The sequence below is a fragment of the Sabethes cyaneus genome, chromosome 2 (assembly GCF_943734655.1).
Source record: "Sabethes cyaneus chromosome 2, idSabCyanKW18_F2, whole genome shotgun sequence".
Lineage (NCBI taxonomy): Eukaryota > Metazoa > Arthropoda > Insecta > Diptera > Culicidae > Sabethes > Sabethes cyaneus.
The window spans coordinates 220905960-220921349 of NC_071354.1; the positions used below are offsets into that span (position 1 = coordinate 220905960).

Here is a 15390-nt window from a genome sequence, read left to right on the forward strand (position 1 = left end):
CTGCCAGAAAAACATATACTTTTGCATACGCCTGGGACCAAAAAATCATTTATAGAGGGTGCGTCCAATTTACAACGCAAATTGAAAACGAGTTAAAGTTCAATTTTGGGGTTTGGAAAGCCAATTATAATCAAACTATAATTTTAATGGTGGCCTTGTTATTGACTAATGTTTTACGGGAGAGTCTAAAATTTCTCAAATTCGATTAATTTTTGAGTTACGCAAAAATTTCTATTTTATTTGTATGAGAGCCCTCCCTACCCTTCCACAGGGGTGAGGAGTCTCAAACCATCATACCTCCAAAATCCATTAAATGCCAAATTAAGCAAATGGAAGCTTGATTAGTTCTCGAGTTATGCAGAAATTTGGTTTTCATTTGTATGGGAGCATTCCCACAATTAGAGAGGGATGGGTCTCTAACCATCATACTGACCTTTCTTACTTACTTACTTTACCAGCCGAGGGCTGGGGAGCCTCTTACCGTATCATGAATTCCTTTCCATTGTACTCGGTCCTGGGCTAGTCATCGCTAATTCGTTGCGCGTCTCGACACACGCAAGTCGGCTTCAATCTGGTCGAGCCATCTCCTCTATTCCTGCTGCCGGAGGGGTTCTTGAAGAGAACGGAATTCACTGCACAGTCGTCCGGCATCCTTGCGACGTGGCTAGTCCACCGTACTCTGCCAACTTTCGCCAGGTGTACGATGGGAATCTCTACTGCTTGGAGGCCTGTAACTCGTGATACCTACGCCTCCACCTCTCCCCGCTTTCCGTCTGTACTCCTCCAAAAATAGTGCACAACACCTTTCGTTCAAATACGGCAGTGCAAGTATGTCTTCCGTCAGCAAGGTTACTATCTCAAATCCGTAGAGGACTACCGTTATGGCGGGTAGTTTAACTGCTGAATGTTTAACCGAGGTGGGCGGCTTTGTCGCGAGGTATAAGCCGTCGATAGTTTTGAGCGCACATGTACTACTACTAGAAAGTGCTTCTGATCACCATGCCTCGGGAAGCTGCAAAGTTGATGCATCACTGGCCATTATCATTCGTGTCGGTGTGCACGCTATGGGGCCCGATCACCGGTCGATACATTGCTTCCCTGCCGACCTGGGCGTTCCTATCCCCGATGACGATCTTGATGTCCCGTCGTGACCGGCTGTCGTACATTGCCTCCAGCTGCGCATAGAACGCTTCCTTCTCGTCGTTGGGTCTACCTTCGTGTGAACAATGCACGTTTATGATGGTGTAGTTGAAGAAACGGCCTTTTATCCTCAACAAGCACATCCTCTCGTTGATCGCTTTCCAGTCCAGTTCCAAGTTCCAGGTACTGAGTCTCCATTCCATGTCCTTATTTTGTCGCTTTTGTCCATGCCGAATGTTTCGAGTAGAATTTCCTTGATTGTCCTTAGTGTGTTGAGTTTAGATAGGTAGCCGTACTAGGGCCACGCTACCGAGTCCCGTGATGGGGCTGCCATCTTACAGTGTCGAGATAGCATTGTGCCTCCTTCCCTGTTGGCATACGACCTTAGTTTCCACCGAGGTTGGTTACCCGACTATCGATAATAAAACCTTCCACGGCCCCAAAAATCAGTGCGTACAAATTTTCACGCCGATCGGTTCAGTAGTTTCCGAGTCTATAAGGCACATACAGACAGACAGACAGACAGAAATTCATTTTTGTATACAAGATTGTCTTATATCGATGTATTCCTGTATTTCTAAAATTTCGCTAAATTTCGAGTTTAACGAAATTTTACAAAATTATTTGAAATCTCCCACAGACCTGCGACGATACAATTCTGCTTAAAATAGCACTTTTATATAAGTAAAAGCACACTTTAAACAGCCCAGTTTTTAAAGCGACGAGAATAATTGGACACACCCAACAGCATTCAGTTGCCTATTGCGCAATTTTATCGATTTTAATTAATAAGAAAGTGGGTAAATTGATATGTAAATAATTCTAAACTAAACTAGGCTTGCAGCAGAGTCGCCGAAGGAAAAGAAGTAGTGTATAATGTATAGCGAGTAGCAGTCTGGTTGTTGTTAAGGGGGCATAGTACTTTTTCAACTTAAAAAAATTGAATTTTTTTTATTGATTATTTCGAAAGATTAACATTTTGAGCATATGTGTTTCAAGTCATTTCAATGAATTCCAAAAATTGACAAAGTTACAGCTATTTGTACCGCGCATGTCTGGAGCGATTACACGGCGAATAAAAAGTTCAACGTCGTTTTTCTCGAAACCAGGTTTTAAAAGTCGGTACCATAAATATCTCAAGAACGGCTAAAGCAATTCTCATGATTCTTTTTTTGTTTTTAAGCCAACAAAATTATCTAGTGTTTGACCCATCCTTTTTTTGATATTACTATTTTTGTATTTTTTAGAAATGTTTAAAGTCAATTTTTGACGTAGGACTATGTCTTACGGCAAGTTTTGAGATAGGGTGTCATTCCAAAAAATCGAGAAATGCGAGCGTCACGAAAAATGAAAGGTTTTGAGCGCTAATAGCTCAGCGGTTTTCCGATCGATTTTCAATATTCTTACACCAATCGATCGGAAAATCTTCTAAGAACTGACCCAAATGAAGAAAAGTATGGATTCTTGATGTTGAACTATTGAAAAATTGAAAACAATGAACCTATATTGTACCAGAATTCTCGCTTCGTGATTGGTTGGAAGATTCTTTACGATGATCTAAACCTATATCAATTTGATATCTGTCAATCAAATACCAACCTAGACCATTTTGATGTCCTTGCTTGGGAAGTACGCCAGAGAGAGTAACAAAGCCCCTCGTGCCAACAGATTTCTTACGAACGCGAATAAACCTGGTCCAATTTGATGTCTGTGTTAGGGAGGTGTGCCAGAAAAATGACACAAGTTCATTGTCCCAACAGATCGCAAATTCTTTACTGCGAGACGATTAAACCTCGGCGAACTTGATATCTGTGTTGGAAAAATGTGCTACAGCTGTACTGTTCGGTTATAATACGACACTCTATGAATACGCATGCTTGCCGTTTCATTCATAATAAAAACAATCTTTAATTTCAGTAAGGTAGCAGGAAAGCAATAGTTTGGGTTCTTGATTTTGTTAAATTGTTTTCAAACGCACAATCTTTTGAGAATTGAACGTATGCAATGTTACTACTTTGATAAATGTTACGTACAATGCATGTAGCATGTATATATGTTGCATATAGCATGTATACATGAAGAATCGAATGATTACAAGCATGAATACATGCCACTATCACTACAAAGAGACTTACGTAGTCCTGCGTCACCTATATATGCGGTCGTGTCTTGTACACAACCCCTCTGATTTTTTCGACTAAAAACCTTACTTTTATGTTTGAATGTCCGCCATTTTGTTATGCGTTCGAATTTAAAAAAAAGGATGGGTCAAACACGAGATAATTTAATATACTTTCATGTCGTTTTGGAATTTTTCAATTTGGATAAGACCCCCAGCGCCAATCCATGGTACCGCAAATCATGTTTTTTTCGAACGATCATGTTCAAGGAGCCGTAGAGGAGAGGGGAAGAGGTTCACACATGCAAACAAAATTGTAAATATTAGTATAAAGTGCAATGTTTGGAATGCAAAAAACCCGAATCGATTCGCTTTTCGCGTTATCGAGAATAAAATATTTGAAATTATCTTATCTTATCTTATCTCACACTAACGCAGCCAATACTTGAAGGCATCCTGAAAAATGCCGATTGCTTAAATCGGTCATTTTTCTTGTCAACGGCCAGGCCAACTGCGCAGCATGTACCGCAGAGAGAATTCCAAAGAATTAAGTGGAATTAAAAATGATTCTTAATTCCATTCAACTCATTGAAATCAAGGGGAAGGAAGAAAGCGTGGACCTCCCGTACCAAACGCTTCCCTTGAAGATATTGATTAATTTACAGATTACAAATTGTAGTCGTTAGGAGTATCTTTGCTAATAAAGGTTAAGTGATACTCCGGACCCTCGGGGATGAACTTATAGCATTAACCATAGTCTGGCTGCAATAGGCCAAGGTTATAGCGCCTTTTTTTCGCTCTCTGAAAATTGAAAAATTCCGTCTACCTGGCATCATTTTAATTACTTAGTAAAAGAATAAAATTTAGAAATAATGAAATATATGAATGCAGGAAAATCAAATAGATAAACGAGTGAAGTTATGAAACGACCTCACCGGCATTTGTTTCTTCGTCCATTTCATTAAATCCCGCCACTGAACAGCATTTTCGATTAAACTTGAAACAGTTTAAAATCCTATTCGAAAGCTAGGTTTTGGGTGCCTCCGGGGCAGAACTTCATAAACCGCAAAAGTCACTACCGTATGCACAAGCGTAAATTCGGACCGCTTCCAGTAACAGTTGCCTCCAGTAATTCCGTCTGCATCCAAACATGTAACTTGTTTGTCACTATCTTCAAGGCACATGCTAATTCTATATCTGCTGCCGCTGGCCGAAAAACTAATCTGTTTGATTATTTTAACAACTAATCTGCTTGATTATTTCCAACTTCCCAATTCGTACGGAACCGATAATTCGTTTTATTAAATATTGTTTTACAAACTGTAAGAAAAATTTTGACAGCGAAAAATTTTGCTGCCGTCCACACGCGCTGTCTACTGCGATTCCGAGAATAAAATATTTGAAATTTTTGAAATTAGGCAAAAAACTACAAGGTATACAGCCCTAAGGGTTGTACGAAAGGGTGACGTAGGACTGTGTCATATAATACTCATTAAATAATATGTCAAACTAGATAATCTGTCTTACACAATTATTAATAACTGCTTGATAGAAGCTCAGCCAGGTGCATCTGGGACTGGACAATAAAATCGGTGCATTTCTTGAGTCATGAGGATACAAGCAGTTCACTTCCCTACTATTCCCTAGCAATTTAGCAGTAAATAGAGTAAATAGAGCAGAGATAGTTTGAACATTGTTTCACGATCCACTATGTAATTTAAGTATTCACCAGATTTTCACAACTAATTTAAATTGAAATTTTAGATTCAATTTTAGATTCACGAATAAACAAACATTTGTTGCCATCAATGCACTGAGTTGTAGTGTATTTTTGTAATTTCGCTACGAAATTTATTATGAACTTCTTTCTAAACAGCTCAAATAGCATGCGATAATTTTCTATAAATATGCTTACCTGTCATTTCATGTGACGGAATTATAACGGTATGCGATGGATTGATATCTGCGGGCGATGCCTCTTCGTGCGACAAACTTGCAACTTCACCTGCCGAACTAGAAGCACTCTCACGCTTTCGTTTGCGTGATAATCTAGTACGCTCTGCTCCTGTTAAGGATATCCTTGGTTCAATTACTACACCAGCCACTTGTTCACGAATACGTTTACGGTGGTTACGTAAATATAACGCCTGCAACCATTTAGACATAGCGAATTCTTTAACAAATCACTACTGTATTTCACAAAGGTTGAAATAGCAATGAATGGCCAGCCCACAGATCATTGTAATAAATATGTTATGCGTAGTTTGATATTTGAACCAACTTCCTTCAAATAGTTTCTGGCCGTTGGTTACAAATAATAATCAAAACCATTTTGCACATTTGAGATAAATTCTGATTATGCTTCATTTAATTAGTTTGCGGCCCTTAAAAGGGCCATTGGTTACAAGTAACATCAACCTCTTCAGTGCAGTCAACAATCGGTGTTGCCACCAATAACCGGTCTTGCCGCTAAATGCCGTTGGTTTCGCCACCAATAGCTGTCGATGGTAAATGCTGACCGTCCGTCAGTGCGATTGTGCGATGAATGAGCAGACGGCGAACCAAGAGTACCATTTTATAGTCACTGGCACTGCCGCTGCTGCTTGTAAGCTAGTGAGGTGGTGGGGGAAACCAGATCAATTGCTGCTGCTGCTCGAATGATTATCCGACGCTGAATGAGCAAGCATTTTCCATGGAACGTTGAAACGTTAACCATTTAGAAAAGTGAAGAAAATTCTTTTGATTCTTCAATTACTCTAGTTCTTATAAGAACTGTTTAAGACCACAACGGCCTACTGCTGAATTTGCTGCTGCCCGTCAGTCGATTTGCTTCCATTTGCTGTTGGTTTGCGAAAATAACCGCCAAAATGCTATTGGGTGCCTCGAATTGTCGTCGAAAATGACATTAGATGCCGCAAAGGTCCTTGGATTTGCCTCCAATAGCCGCCAAAAATGCTATCGTTACCTCCCGATTGCTATCGTTGTTGGCTCCGATCGCTGGTGTTTGCCGCCAAACGCCGTTGCTTTCGCCACCAATAGCTGTCGATGGTAAATGCTGACCGTCCGTCAGTGCGATTGTGCGATGAATGTGCAGACGGCGAACCAAGAGTACCATTTTATAGTCACTGGCACTGCCGCTGCTGCTTGTAAGCTAGTGTAGGTGGTGGGGGAAACCATATCGGCTGCTGCTGCTGCTCGAATGATTATCCGACGCTGAATGAGCAAGCATTTTCCATGGAACGTTGAAACGTTAACCATTTAGAAAAGTGAAGAAAATTCTTTTGATTCTTCAATTACTCTAGTTCTTATAAGAACTGTTTAAGACCACAACGGCCTACTGCTGAATTTGCTGCTGCCCGTCAGTCGATTTGCTTCCATTTGCTGTTGGTTTGCGAAAATAACCGCCAAAATGCTATTGGGTGCCTCGAATTGTCATCGAAAATGACATTAGATGCCGCAAAGGTCCTTGGATTTGCCTCCAATAGCCGCCAAAAATGCTATCGTTACCTCCCGATTGCTATCGTTGTTGGCTCCGATCGCTGGTGTTTGCCGCCAAACGCCGTTGCTTTCGCCACCAATAGCTGTCGATGGTAAATGCTGACCGTCCGTCAGTGCGATTGTGCGATGAATGAGCAGACGGCGAACCAAGAGTACCATTTTATAGTCACTGGCACTGCCGCTGCTGCTTGTAAGCTAGTGAAGTGGTGGGGGAAACCAGATCAATTGCTGCTGCTGCTCGAATGATTATCCGACGCTGAATGAGCAAGCATTTTCCATGGAACGTTGAAACGTTAACCATTTAGAAAAGTGAAGAAAATTCTTTTGATTCTTCAATTACTCTAGTTCTTATAAGAACTGTTTAAGACCACAACGGCCTACTGCTGAATTTGCTGCTGCCCGTCAGTCGATTTGCTTCCATTTGCTGTTGGTTTGCGAAAATAACCGCCAAAATGCTATTGGGTGCCTCGAATTGTCATCGAAAATGACATTAGATGCCGCAAAGGTTCTTGGATTTGCCTCCAATAGCCGCCAAAAATGCTATCGTTACCTCCCGATTGCTATCGTTGTTGGCTCCGATCGCTGGTGTTTGCCGCCAAACGCCGTTGCTTTCGCCACCAATAGCTGTCGATGGTAAATGCTGACCGTCCGTCAGTGCGATTGTGCGATGAATGTGCAGACGGCGAACCAAGAGTACCATTTTATAGTCACTGGCACTGCCGCTGCTGCTTGTAAGCTAGTGTAGGTGGTGGGGGAAACCATATCGGCTGCTGCTGCTGCTCGAATGATTATCCGACGCTGAATGAGCAAGCATTTTCCATGGAACGTTGAAACGTTAACCATTTAGAAAAGTGAAGAAAATTCTTTTGATTCTTCAATTACTCTAGTTCTTATAAGAACTGTTTAAGACCACAACGGCCTACTGCTGAATTTGCTGCTGCCCGTCAGTCGATTTGCTTCCATTTGCTGTTGGTTTGCGAAAATAACCGCCAAAATGCTATTGGGTGCCTCGAATTGTCGTCGAAAATGACATTAGATGCCGCAAAGGTCCTTGGATTTGCCTCCAATAGCCGCCAAAAATGCTATCGTTACCTCCCGATTGCTATCGTTGTTGGCTCCGATCGCTGGTGTTTGCCGCCAAACGCCGTTGCTTTCGCCACCAATAGCTGTCGATGGTAAATGCTGACCGTCCGTCAGTGCGATTGTGCGATGAATGTGCAGACGGCGAACCAAGAGTACCATTTTATAGTCACTGGCACTGCCGCTGCTGCTTGTAAGCTAGTGTAGGTGGTGGGGGAAACCATATCGGCTGCTGCTGCTGCTCGAATGATTATCCGACGCTGAATGAGCAAGCATTTTCCATGGAACGTTGAAACGTTAACCATTTAGAAAAGTGAAGAAAATTCTTTTGATTCTTCAATTACTCTAGTTCTTATAAGAACTGTTTAAGACCACAACGGCCTACTGCTGAATTTGCTGCTGCCCGTCAGTCGATTTGCTTCCATTTGCTGTTGGTTTGCGAAAATAACCGCCAAAATGCTATTGGGTGCCTCGAATTGTCATCGAAAATGACATTAGATGCCGCAAAGGTTCTTGGATTTGCCTCCAATAGCCGCCAAAAATGCTATCGTTACCTCCCGATTGCTATCGTTGTTGGCTCCGATCGCTGGTGTTTGCCGCCAAACGCCGTTGCTTTCGCCACCAATAGCTGTCGATGGTAAATGCTGACCGTCCGTCAGTGCGATTGTGCGATGAATGTGCAGACGGCGAACCAAGAGTACCATTTTATAGTCACTGGCACTGCCGCTGCTGCTTGTAAGCTAGTGTAGGTGGTGGGGGAAACCATATCGGCTGCTGCTGCTGCTCGAATGATTATCCGACGCTGAATGAGCAAGCATTTTCCATGGAACGTTGAAACGTTAACCATTTAGAAAAGTGAAGAAAATTCTTTTGATTCTTCAATTACTCTAGTTCTTATAAGAACTGTTTAAGACCACAACGGCCTACTGCTGAATTTGCTGCTGCCCGTCAGTCGATTTGCTTCCATTTGCTGTTGGTTTGCGAAAATAACCGCCAAAATGCTATTGGGTGCCTCGAATTGTCGTCGAAAATGACATTAGATGCCGCAAAGGTCCTTGGATTTGCCTCCAATAGCCGCCAAAAATGCTATCGTTACCTCCCGATTGCTATCGTTGTTGGCTCCGATCGCTGGTGTTTGCCGCCAAACGCCGTTGCTTTCGCCACCAATAGCTGTCGATGGTAAATGCTGACCGTCCGTCAGTGCGATTGTGCGATGAATGAGCAGACGGCGAACCAAGAGTACCATTTTATAGTCACTGGCACTGCCGCTGCTGCTTGTAAGCTAGTGAGGTGGTGGGGGAAACCAGATCAATTGCTGCTGCTGCTCGAATGATTATCCGACGCTGAATGAGCAAGCATTTTCCATGGAACGTTGAAACGTTAACCATTTAGAAAAGTGAAGAAAATTCTTTTGATTCTTCAATTACTCTAGTTCTTATAAGAACTGTTTAAGACCACAACGGCCTACTGCTGAATTTGCTGCTGCCCGTCAGTCGATTTGCTTCCATTTGCTGTTGGTTTGCGAAAATAACCGCCAAAATGCTATTGGGTGCCTCGAATTGTCGTCGAAAATGACATTAGATGCCGCAAAGGTCCTTGGATTTGCCTCCAATAGCCGCCAAAAATGCTATCGTTACCTCCCGATTGCTATCGTTGTTGGCTCCGATCGCTGGTGTTTGCCGCCAAACGCCGTTGCTTTCGCCACCAATAGCTGTCGATGGTAAATGCTGACCGTCCGTCAGTGCGATTGTGCGATGAATGTGCAGACGGCGAACCAAGCAGGGGGCTGATATGACGTCACATTTTCGTTGCTCACATGAAAAAGGCGGCAAACGCAAAGCGATTTCACAAAACGAATTTATCTAACCATTTTCACAGTTTCATGTATTTCGCATTAATTGTCTGCCTGAAATTGGCTATGTGATGCTAAAACTTTGACTAAAATCGAACTAAAACTAACAAAATTTAACAATTTATACATCCGACTCGATTGTCAGCTTGAGCCCATCTATGAAGCTGTCAGCTTGGGCCCGCTCTATGTTGGCTACGTTTTTTTTGTATAGGTTGGTATTGGAAGTGTCATTCCCGTGGAACCAAGAGTACCATTTTATAGTCACTGGCACTGCCGCTGCTGCTTGTAAGCTAGTGTAGGTGGTGGGGGAAACCATATCGGCTGCTGCTGCTGCTCGAATGATTATCCGACGCTGAATGAGCAAGCATTTTCCATGGAACGTTGAAACGTTAACCATTTAGAAAAGTGAAGAAAATTCTTTTGATTCTTCAATTACTCTAGTTCTTATAAGAACTGTTTAAGACCACAACGGCCTACTGCTGAATTTGCTGCTGCCCGTCAGTCGATTTGCTTCCATTTGCTGTTGGTTTGCGAAAATAACCGCCAAAATGCTATTGGGTGCCTCGAATTGTCATCGAAAATGACATTAGATGCCGCAAAGGTCCTTGGATTTGCCTCCAATAGCCGCCAAAAATGCTATCGTTACCTCCCGATTGCTATCGTTGTTGGCTCCGATCGCTGGTGTTTGCCGCCAAACGCCGTTGCTTTCGCCACCAATAGCTGTCGATGGTAAATGCTGACCGTCCGTCAGTGCGATTGTGCGATGAATGAGCAGACGGCGAACCAAGAGTACCATTTTATAGTCACTGGCACTGCCGCTGCTGCTTGTAAGCTAGTGAAGTGGTGGGGGAAACCAGATCAATTGCTGCTGCTGCTCGAATGATTATCCGACGCTGAATGAGCAAGCATTTTCCATGGAACGTTGAAACGTTAACCATTTAGAAAAGTGAAGAAAATTCTTTTGATTCTTCAATTACTCTAGTTCTTATAAGAACTGTTTAAGACCACAACGGCCTACTGCTGAATTTGCTGCTGCCCGTCAGTCGATTTGCTTCCATTTGCTGTTGGTTTGCGAAAATAACCGCCAAAATGCTATTGGGTGCCTCGAATTGTCGTCGAAAATGACATTAGATGCCGCAAAGGTCCTTGGATTTGCCTCCAATAGCCGCCAAAAATGCTATCGTTACCTCCCGATTGCTATCGTTGTTGGCTCCGATCGCTGGTGTTTGCCGCCAAACGCCGTTGCTTTCGCCACCAATAGCTGTCGATGGTAAATGCTGACCGTCCGTCAGTGCGATTGTGCGATGAATGTGCAGACGGCGAACCAAGAGTACCATTTTATAGTCACTGGCACTGCCGCTGCTGCTTGTAAGCTAGTGTAGGTGGTGGGGGAAACCATATCGGCTGCTGCTGCTGCTCGAATGATTATCCGACGCTGAATGAGCAAGCATTTTCCATGGAACGTTGAAACGTTAACCATTTAGAAAAGTGAAGAAAATTCTTTTGATTCTTCAATTACTCTAGTTCTTATAAGAACTGTTTAAGACCACAACGGCCTACTGCTGAATTTGCTGCTGCCCGTCAGTCGATTTGCTTCCATTTGCTGTTGGTTTGCGAAAATAACCGCCAAAATGCTATTGGGTGCCTCGAATTGTCATCGAAAATGACATTAGATGCCGCAAAGGTTCTTGGATTTGCCTCCAATAGCCGCCAAAAATGCTATCGTTACCTCCCGATTGCTATCGTTGTTGGCTCCGATCGCTGGTGTTTGCCGCCAAACGCCGTTGCTTTCGCCACCAATAGCTGTCGATGGTAAATGCTGACCGTCCGTCAGTGCGATTGTGCGATGAATGTGCAGACGGCGAACCAAGAGTACCATTTTATAGTCACTGGCACTGCCGCTGCTGCTTGTAAGCTAGTGTAGGTGGTGGGGGAAACCATATCGGCTGCTGCTGCTGCTCGAATGATTATCCGACGCTGAATGAGCAAGCATTTTCCATGGAACGTTGAAACGTTAACCATTTAGAAAAGTGAAGAAAATTCTTTTGATTCTTCAATTACTCTAGTTCTTATAAGAACTGTTTAAGACCACAACGGCCTACTGCTGAATTTGCTGCTGCCCGTCAGTCGATTTGCTTCCATTTGCTGTTGGTTTGCGAAAATAACCGCCAAAATGCTATTGGGTGCCTCGAATTGTCGTCGAAAATGACATTAGATGCCGCAAAGGTCCTTGGATTTGCCTCCAATAGCCGCCAAAAATGCTATCGTTACCTCCCGATTGCTATCGTTGTTGGCTCCGATCGCTGGTGTTTGCCGCCAAACGCCGTTGCTTTCGCCACCAATAGCTGTCGATGGTAAATGCTGACCGTCCGTCAGTGCGATTGTGCGATGAATGTGCAGACGGCGAACCAAGAGTACCATTTTATAGTCACTGGCACTGCCGCTGCTGCTTGTAAGCTAGTGTAGGTGGTGGGGGAAACCATATCGGCTGCTGCTGCTTAAATGATTGTCCGACACTGATTGAGCAAGCTATCGAACAATTTCGCATGTCTGCGATGGGGATAATGCAAAATGTAATGTTAAGTGCATCGTGTGGGATTCACGTTGGCCATTGCCCTCTGATTTTGCTTGTCTTTGGGACCGGTGTTGCCGTCAATAGCCATCGATGTTGCCGATTGGATTGGAAAAGGGGTGTGGCTTACAAAGTGGTCTCAAGGTTATCATTTGGATCCAAATCCTTTGGTGTATCTAATTGTCGTCCGTGCCTGTGAAGCTAGGGGATAACAAGGGAAATGTATGGAAAAATTCGACCTTGAATCTTTACACACATTTTCACTATTTAGCGTATAAAAAATTATTATTAGTATGTTACTATAAAATTGCTGGACATTTTATCTATCCAACGACATATTAACTGTTATGTTTCGTTCAGTAGTATAGTAGCTATTAGCGTTTGAAATATTTCATTCAAACGTTACACATCTATTTCTCGTTTTTACAAAGTGCTACCCAGTCCCTGTATAGTAAACAAAGACGTAGTCCTACGTCAAAATATGGTGTAAAAAGTACTATGCCCCCTTAATGAAACCGTTTTGGATACACATCTAGGGTTTATAATTGTGGGAATGTATCGGCATTGTTATAGGGTTAACGGGGGTATAATCAAGTTTAATCAATGTCAAGTTTAATGAGTTTTGCGCGCATTCCTTAAAGTCCAGCTCAAAGTTAGTTAACAAAAGGAAAGCAGAAGTGTGCCGACACTCGTAAACGGTGCAAGTAACTTTTCAGAACGTTCCATTTTGTCCTACAGAATGGATTTTTGGATTACTTTTGCCATCATTTTCGGACTATTACTGTTAGCGCTCTATACTGTCGATTCGTATCAAAAACGTGGAAAAACATTTCATGCTATGATCAAGTTTACTGGGCCTCCGGTTTATCCCATTATTGGATGCTTGGCCGCAATTGCGTTTAAAAGTCCCGGTTTGTGTTAACATTTTAAAGAGAGATATCTTTTTTTATTTTTCCATTTACACAGCTAAAACCTTCGACTCGCTACGTATCTGGGCGAAAACTTACGGAGGATCGTACCGTTTCTGGATAACCAAGTGGCTCTTTGTTATAAATATTATAAGAGTTCGTGAAGTGGAGCCACTATTGTCCAGCACGAATGTACAAGAGTACATTATACAAGTTCTTACATCCTTTCCTTGGACATAGTGTGTTGACTTATAGCGGATCTGAATGGCTAGAACGACGTCGACTATTGACACCAACATTTCATTTCAACATCCTGACTAGATTTCATGAGATATTTTTAGACGAATGTGAACGCCTTCTACAAACACTGGAATCCCATGCCAGCTCTGGTAAACCTACTGAACTTGAACCCGAAATGTCGCATTTTGCGTTGAGTACGATTTGTGGTGAATAAAAAAACTGTTATAACTTCCAATAACACTAAAAAATAGTTTCCCGTAGAAACATCCATGGGCGTCAAGCTGAATTCCGTCGAAGGTGCAGAAACATATCCCCAGAAATTACAAGAGATTGGTGAAATGATCGTTTACCGAATAATGCGTCCGTGGTTATACAACGACATGATAGCCATGCTGAGCGGCTATTTGTCTGCTTTTCAAAAGATTACAGATCATGTTCACTCATTTGCGGAGAAAATCATTAACCAAAGAAGAGAGCAATTTTATCATATGTCGGACAAAATAGAAGATATTTCTGAAGAGAACATGTAATTTTCTGCACTATAAAGCTTTAGATTACGTGTGTGACAAAAGACACTTATTTCGTTGGTTTTAAAACAAAACAGAGTGCTTCATATTCTGTAAATCTTGAAATACTCATAACTACGACGAGTGCCTTAGTGACTTCGTAATCGATGTGCATTTTCAATGTTTATAAATCTAGCTTAACTAGAACTATTTTTTAGTTATAATAATACGAAAAACCGCTACGCAATGCTGGATACTCTGTTTCAAGCTGAGATGGAGGGAAAAATTTCAAAGAAAGAAATTCGTGACGAAGTGGATGGGTTTATTTTTGGAGGTCATGACACTACTACTACAGCTTTGATATTTATATTTTTCCAGCTAGCTCGTGAGCCGAAAGTTCAAGAACAGATGTATCAGGAGATTTTCGAGGTCCGCTCCCGTAAACCGGCCGAGGACAAATGGTTCAACCAGCGGGACTACGCAGAAATGAAATTTGTGAACCGAGCAATAAAGGAGTGTCTTCGCATGTGGCCACCGGTTACGGGGTTTTCAAGAATTGTAAACGAAGATCTTATATTAGCAGATGAAGGCATCATACCGGCAGGTTGTCTTGCTAATGTTTATCCCTTCGACTTGCATCGTGATCCGGAGCAGTTTCCCAACCCGGAAGTATTCGACGCAGATCGCTTCTTACCGGAAAACATAGAACGCAGAAACCCGTACGCATACATTCCGTTCAGTGCTGGGCCCAGAAACTGCCTTGGTCAAAAGTACGCAATGATGCAGCTGAGAGCCGTTGTTACGCATACTCTACTGCGATTTAGAGTATTTCCGAAGACTCGCTTGGAAGAAATTACCTTTATTGCAGACATGGTTCTGCGAACCACTAAACCAATCGAGGTTAAGTTCATGAAACATTGATGTTCCTATTTTATAACTGATTAAGTATATAATTGGAAATATGGCATGTTGTAAACTATTTTTGAAATAAAAGGTGTTGAACAAATGTTATTAAGGATTGGAAACATACTCCATCAAATTGAATCTTATTGGAACACAATAAGGCAAATAACATTATCACATTATAACATTATCGATAAACATTATCGAATTTTGTCGTGACATAGTTGACTCACAGACAAACAGACGAGACACTCGCATTAATTCCATCCGTATTCTCAACACGCCGACTTGTTGTGAGTCGATGGACGCCGAAAGCGACGGAATAACCGTCATAATCAGATCTGGACCTAAAGTGGAAGGTCCAGCTGAGAATGACATTCCGTGAAAACGGAACCTGACTAAAGCTCAGAAAAAGAAGTTAAAGAGTTTGCTTGCCTCTGGGCTTCCTGCAATGGAGGCACGGGAGCAAATGTTAACACAATCTGCTTCTGTGTCAGGTAAAAGGCAACGAGGATCGGAGCTGCCTAGCAGCGGAGAAAGGCCGATCCCCAAAAAAACAGAATTCTAAACCC

At 42.4% G+C, this 15390-nt stretch overlaps 1 pseudogene; it reads left to right on the top strand.

The window, feature by feature from the left end:
* The first annotated feature begins 13000 nt into the window (after positions 1–13000).
* Positions 13001–14836, top strand: LOC128736683 (cytochrome P450 4C1-like; annotated as a pseudogene).
* Positions 14837–15390: the final 554 nt, after the last annotated feature.